The sequence below is a fragment of the Misgurnus anguillicaudatus genome, chromosome 19, assembly GCF_027580225.2.
Source record: "Misgurnus anguillicaudatus chromosome 19, ASM2758022v2, whole genome shotgun sequence".
In the NCBI taxonomy this organism is placed as follows: Eukaryota; Metazoa; Chordata; class Actinopteri; order Cypriniformes; family Cobitidae; genus Misgurnus; species Misgurnus anguillicaudatus.
This window is the reverse complement of record NC_073355.2, coordinates 21,096,736-21,103,437: the sequence shown is the minus strand read 5'-3', so window position 1 is coordinate 21,103,437 and position 6,702 is coordinate 21,096,736.

The window sequence follows — 6,702 nt, the reverse complement described above, 5'->3', positions numbered from 1 at the left end:
TACATTTACCAATGATCACCAAATACCACATGTTTCTTTACTGTAAATGTTTATAGTATAACATGCACTGAAGCTTTTTATTTTTTAGATTTTTTTTAATTATAAATATATCCATGTCAAAGAACCCAAATCCAGTCATGGACACGTTGCGGTAATGAAAATGTTCCCCTTAAATGTGGAAAAAAACAACAAAATTGGTTTGTATGATGTCATTTGAAATAATGTGCAAAATAGTACATGAAGAGATGTTTGTAACTATGCTTCTTATTTTGATACTCTTACTTTGCATTTACTTTTTTATCAAAAATGTTTCATGACACCTCATGAGTCTAATTTCGCGAGAATCACCCAGTTGTTTACTCATATTTAAGCTTCTATTTTATTGCATGCTGTAAATTTTTCTTTTGCATTTTCTTTATATCAGTCCAGGGTTTAATTAAAAGAAGCTGTTATGCTTTTACACTACCTTTCTTCATTTGTTAAACTGCTAGAAGTAAAGAAAAATGTATATAAAATCAGAGGTCATTCAATTAATAAATCTGTTTTGCCCATTATGTATGCGTGTGTGTGCCGGTTATACTGGAACCTTTTTTGTTCAGTTTCAAGTCTTTTTAAGGAAGTTGCATCACTGCGCCTCTATGTTTGCAAGACCTGTCAGATACTGTGTGCATGGCTTAATAGTCTTCTGGGACTGTTGCAAAGAACAGGCGAGGCGTACAAAGCTCCTTCCCAGATGATGTCATTCTTTAACAGTTGACAATTGGCAACCGCTGCAATCTTCTACATTCAAAGTAATAGCCAGTGGTGGCCAGTGACTTCTCTTCCGAGGGGCGCAAATCCAAAATATGTGTTGTGTGTGGCTGTTTCAAGTCAAAATATGTGTTCGGTGTGTCATGTGAACCTATGTGCATACATGCCTGCTGCACACACATCAAAAGGGTTTATGATAAAAGAGACACTCACATGCACAAAATACTCGCAAGACACAAACTTAACACCAAACTCTTATTACACATGAGATTAAGCCAGTATCTGGCAAATGTGTGCATCTCTTATCATACACCATTCAAAGTGTCTGCAGAATGTACCCTTAAAAAAGAAGTCACTGGCCGCCACTGGTAATAGCAGGGATGTATATTGGGAAAAATATTTTTTGTTTCACTTATACAGTTATTATTATAGAGTGCCGCAGAGATGACATATTTTTGTAGGCCAACTTGGAGGTTAGCGGGACACTGGTTCCCTCGCTAAAAAGCCCATTCATTTTCCCCATAGGATTATTGCAAAAAAGACTGTTTAACAAAAGTTTATGGAAAATGCTATTATAAAAACCCATTGACTTTGGGATGATGGAACCGGAAGTGCTAATGTGCTAATTCGCATGGCACTCTATTTACACTGGTTTTCAATTACAAAAACACTGAGTACAGTAATGCTCATGCTGCGCCCTCTTGTGTATCTAAGAGACATTGGCTGTAGGCATTCATGGTTTTGGGAAAGATTGGTATGGCGATAGATTTTCCTTTTTTTTTGGCTATGACTACTGTAATAAATCATGGTTTATTTGTGGTTACATTGTTTTTACTATGGTTACCTTACTATAGATAAACAATGGTTGATTTTTTATATAGGCTGGTTGCGTTGAGTTTTGAGTGATGTGCTTCCCTGCCTGACAGATTTTTGCATGTCAATAAATACCCCTAAACCCTGCTGATACAGTATTTACCTGAAGTGAACTACAGTATACTCTAAAAAATACTGGGTTATTTTCAACCTAGCGTTGTGTCAAAAAAAACAGTTGTTGGATTAAATTAACCAAGAAATGTTTGTATTTCACCCAACAATGGGTTAAAACATCTCAGCATAGGTCCAGTTAAGCCGGTTGGGTTTTTTTTTAGAGTGATTCTCTAGGACAGTGGTTCTCAAACTTTTTCAGCGTGCGGCCCCCTTTGTGTACGGTGCATTCCTTCGCGGCCCCCCCAAAGAAAATTTATGACAAAAAAAACAGTTCTAGAACTTCACATTTTAATTAAACAAAACATTAAATTATACAAAGTAGTGCTGCCTTTTTTTTTTAGGTTTAATTTCACAGAACTCATGATAAATTAATGTATTTTATAAAATGTCATAAAACTGGGGCCACCCTGGCACCATCTCGCGGCCCCCCTAGGGGCCCCGGACCCCAGTTTAAGAACCATTGCTCTAGGAAGTTCTTTAAATGGGACATTTTACAATACTTTTTAAACTCTTTGGTGTCCCCAGAGTAGGTATGTGAAGTTTGAGCTCAAAATACCATATTATAGATAATTTATTTTAGCATGTTAAAATTGCCACTTTTTAGGTGTGAGCAAAAATGTGTCCTCTTAAATGCAAATGAGCTGATCTATGCACTAAATGGCAGTGCTGTGGTTGGATAGTGCAGATTAAAGGGCGGTATTATCCCCTTCTGACATCAGAGGAGAGTCAAATTTCAATGACCTGGTTTTTACATGCTTACAGAGAATGGTTTAGCAAAACTAAGTTACTAGGTTGATCTTTTTCACATTTACTAGGTTGATAGACGTACTTGGGACCCAATTATAGCACGTAAACATGATAAAAGTCAGATTTTCATGATATATTTTCTTTAAATAAAATACCCAAAATTTGAACTAAAAGTTGAGTAGCAGCTTTATGTTAACTTGCCCGTTTATCTGCAAAACCTGGGGCCTAATTTATAAAGCGTTTTTATGCACAGATTTGATCTTAGACCGTGCGTACGCTCAAATCCACTCCAACGCTCGGATTTATAAAACTCGTCTTTGACGTGGAAAAGTACTTACCTCCACGTCAGGTTCCGACTTGACGTACGCACGTTTCCTTGTGGCAATATTGCAGTATTGCAGGTAGGCATATTCGAAACTTTTACAGCGTCAACATCATTTGTATTAGAGCTTAGATCGGGCCCAAAAGCCATAAACGAAGCCCCTGCACGTTGTGTCCGAGCCCGACACGACCGACACATTAACTATAATTATGAGCCTGAGCCCAATGTAAACCCGACAATGTTTTAATAGTGCGACGTGACGTTGTCAACTACAATTCAGAGTTGTTTGAACTACAGAAATCTGTTCAAAAATATCTTGAACCAATGAACTAATGCAACAAGGACGAAGCATGTAAACTGCGCTGTTTGTTTATTCAGAATGAAAACGTAAAAAAACAAAACATGCAACAATGATGCACAAAGAAAATGAACAAGAATGAACTGTGGATGGCCTATTAGAGAAGGCCTACTACTCTAAAATAATTTAACAAGGTTTAGCATTTTAAACAAAATATGTTGGCCTGTTTTGATATTTTAAAATGTAGGCCTATTATGATGCAAAAAGGTGGTGCCAAAGCTATAGGTTCAGTAAAACGATTTTCTAGTTCGTCATCTTTTCAAAAATATTTAAAAATATGTTTCGCAGTGTTTAACGCACATGTAAATGAACATGTGCTTTATTGAATGAAAGTAAAAACGATTGAATTAAATGATTCAAATGACGCGAAAGGAACTAAATTGTAAAGCCTTGATGTACAATAAGGTACATGCGACATTTAAGAGTGGTGGGTAGGCTATTTCAAAAATTCATAGAAATTATTCCCCTGCATCGATTTTAATGTTAAACATATGTAAATCCAAATGAAACCATATGGAATATATTCAGACAGTTTAAGATACGATCTTTGAATTTTAAAGTCGAAAATATCTTATTTTTACAACACACCGCGCCGGAGGCATGGCTAACTGAAACAAAACTTTAAAGATACAAATATTACATTTATGTGTAAAACTATATTTAAATGAAACCCGTGAATTGAAAGGTCCACTAATAATCGCCTTAACTCGAGTAATGTCAATAAAGTTTCCATGTTAGAATTTAGAAATATTAAAAACTTAAGCAAACAACAACAAATATGTTTTCTTACCCCTCGCCATTGTAGCAGTCAGAGATTTGGCCTTTGATAATTTAATATTTATATGCTAATGAATTAAATTAGGGGCGTTTACAAGGCGGAGTTCTAAAAGCATTCAGCTGTGCACAAAACTTTTCTCTGAATCACACGTACGATCATTTCAGAAATGAGCCCCTGCTTTCTATGATACTTCCCTAGTCACTTTGCATTTGCTTTTCCGTCTTATATGTATTGTAAACTTTGGCAATATCTGACTTTCTGTCCCATAAAGAAGAGTTTAAGCTAACAAAGGCTACATATTATGTACAATCAGTGTTTTGTTTATTAATATACTTATCCTGATAATCTCTTAGATTGTTAGAACATATTGTTAGGAGCAGTGGCATCCGATGACTTCTTTTTTTTGAGGGCGCTCGATGCGAAGTTCATCACAACATGTATGTAGCCCGTCATGTGTGTGGTTCGTAATTTCAAAACACGCGTTCGGCACGCCGAGTGATCCTATGTGCATCACGTGTCTTGTCAAAACAAGTGCCTGCTGCAGACGCGTCCAAAGGGCCCATGATAAAAGAGACGCTCGCGTTTGCCAGACACTCACATAATCTCATGCGTAATCCGAGTTTACTGTTAAGGGAGTGTCTTGCGTGTATTTTGTGAACGTGAGTATCTCTTTTATCATAAAAAACACATATTTTGAAAACACGAGGAACACACGACACTGCAGTCACGAGCTGCCACTGGTTAGGAGTTTTATCTGACATGCCGACCACAAAAACGCTTCCACATTTTCTTTCGTGTGTTTGCCTTTTTTAAGTGGCCACTCATGAATCTGAAGTCGCCTACTTCTATGCAAGTATTAGTATGCAAAATAAGTATATATTTTTATACAGTATAGCTTAGTGGAAGAGAATTGCGTTAACAGTACAAAAGGGAAACAAACCTCGGGGAACACACATGCTGAAAAAATGTATACGTTGCAATGCATTGTTGCTTTGGATGAGTCCCAAAAAGTTGATCATTAGGGTCACTTGACAATGAAAACATGACAAAGGTAGTGCAGTATGTCCAGAATGTATGCATATTGTATAGAAAGTCATAAATTGTGTACATTATGAGCAGAATTGTATTTAGCGATTCAAATAGGCGTAACCTCCTAAGACATAGTGTCCACATTCGTGGACATAATTTTTTATTGTTTGGACCATATATTAATTCTGTCTAACTGGAACCTGTTGTACACAAACGTGGACACTTACTTATATTTATTGGTTCTTCCTAACCCCAAAATAGCTGGAAGAAATCAAAATCCAAGCCAAACCAAAGCTCGGGAGGTTAAGATAACTCTATTTCAGTGCTCTGTAAATGCAGCCAATACTTCATGCCCCTTAAGTTTTAACAGGTAGTACTGACCGTGTTCTCATAAAAAAAGACATCATCAGATCTAATGTAAGTTAAATTTAATTGAAATCCACTAAGCTTCTAGTAAATCCTTAGGGTACTGCATACATTTGAATAGTTTCAAATAACTGCTACTTAATGGAAATTTGTAAATGGAAGTTAGGTTAAAAAGTCTGTCTGGAAACTACCCCGAAACTTATTTATATTATCATTTGCTCTCATAATATTCAGTAAACATAAATTAAGTTTATGATAAAACTTCCTCCCTTTTTTAAATGTTATTAATGTTGGCTTTTAGCAGCATTATCAGCAATACATCACATTGATTCACAATACAATGCAGCGAAAATTAGTGTGCTGTGTAAGATGAATGCTATACACAGAAAGATAAATGAGTCAAGTGAGTTTTCCGTTTTCAAGTGTTTGTTGGTGGATTGAACTTTATTCCTTCTGCTTCTTCTAAAAATGGCACGTGCTTATGGCATTATAATTCACTGCTAGTAACAGAAATCCATTTCTGTCAAGACTTTCATGCTAATGCGATCAATTGCCACCCAGTTTAATTGTTTTTATTTATCCAGCTGTCTCATTGGGAGAGCATAATGTTCTAGGACTTAATTGCTATAGAGGGAGCGAACAAGGCAAAGATTGGATATACTTCAAAGGAGCTTTCTGTTACCAAACAAACAACACTTCTACCCACACAATCAAACTAATGTCTATTAACAAGCGTCCCATTCCCCCTTAACCCAATTAAGTGGATGAAATTTTATCACACATGTCAATGCTCAGAGACCTGTGAAATAAAGCTGGGGAAAAATATGTGAGGTTTTAAAGTGTCTGGCCCTTTTGTCTTTATTCCGTTCAAAGACGGTGATCCATTCATGATAAATATTACACTCGGAGCACTCTGCCTGTCATTTACAGGAAAGCTTGTCTTTCTGCAGGATTTTTGATGGATTTTCAGATATCACTGAGAAAATGCATTTTGTTTGCGTTGAGTTCCAAATCGAATTTGGCGACATCAGAACCCTGACTGATTGACGTCTGTGTTGCTTTGTACTTATAAAAGACAAGATTATATATCTATGTGTCATGGACATTTCAAATATTCATAACAGATTCATAAAAGATTTGGGATTGTATTTTTGTTATTGCAGTTTTGATTTAGGTACCGTCAAAATGTCCTGAAAGTAATCTAGCATGAAATAGAAGAGAAGAAACAATAGCCTGCATAGACTGAAAATGGAATAACATGGAGTCGTATTTGATCGCCTGCAGCAAAGCATTCACTATACTCATAATGTTAGTACAATACAGTGCCTATAGCAGAACAATTCAGGAAACATGGAGCACTGCATA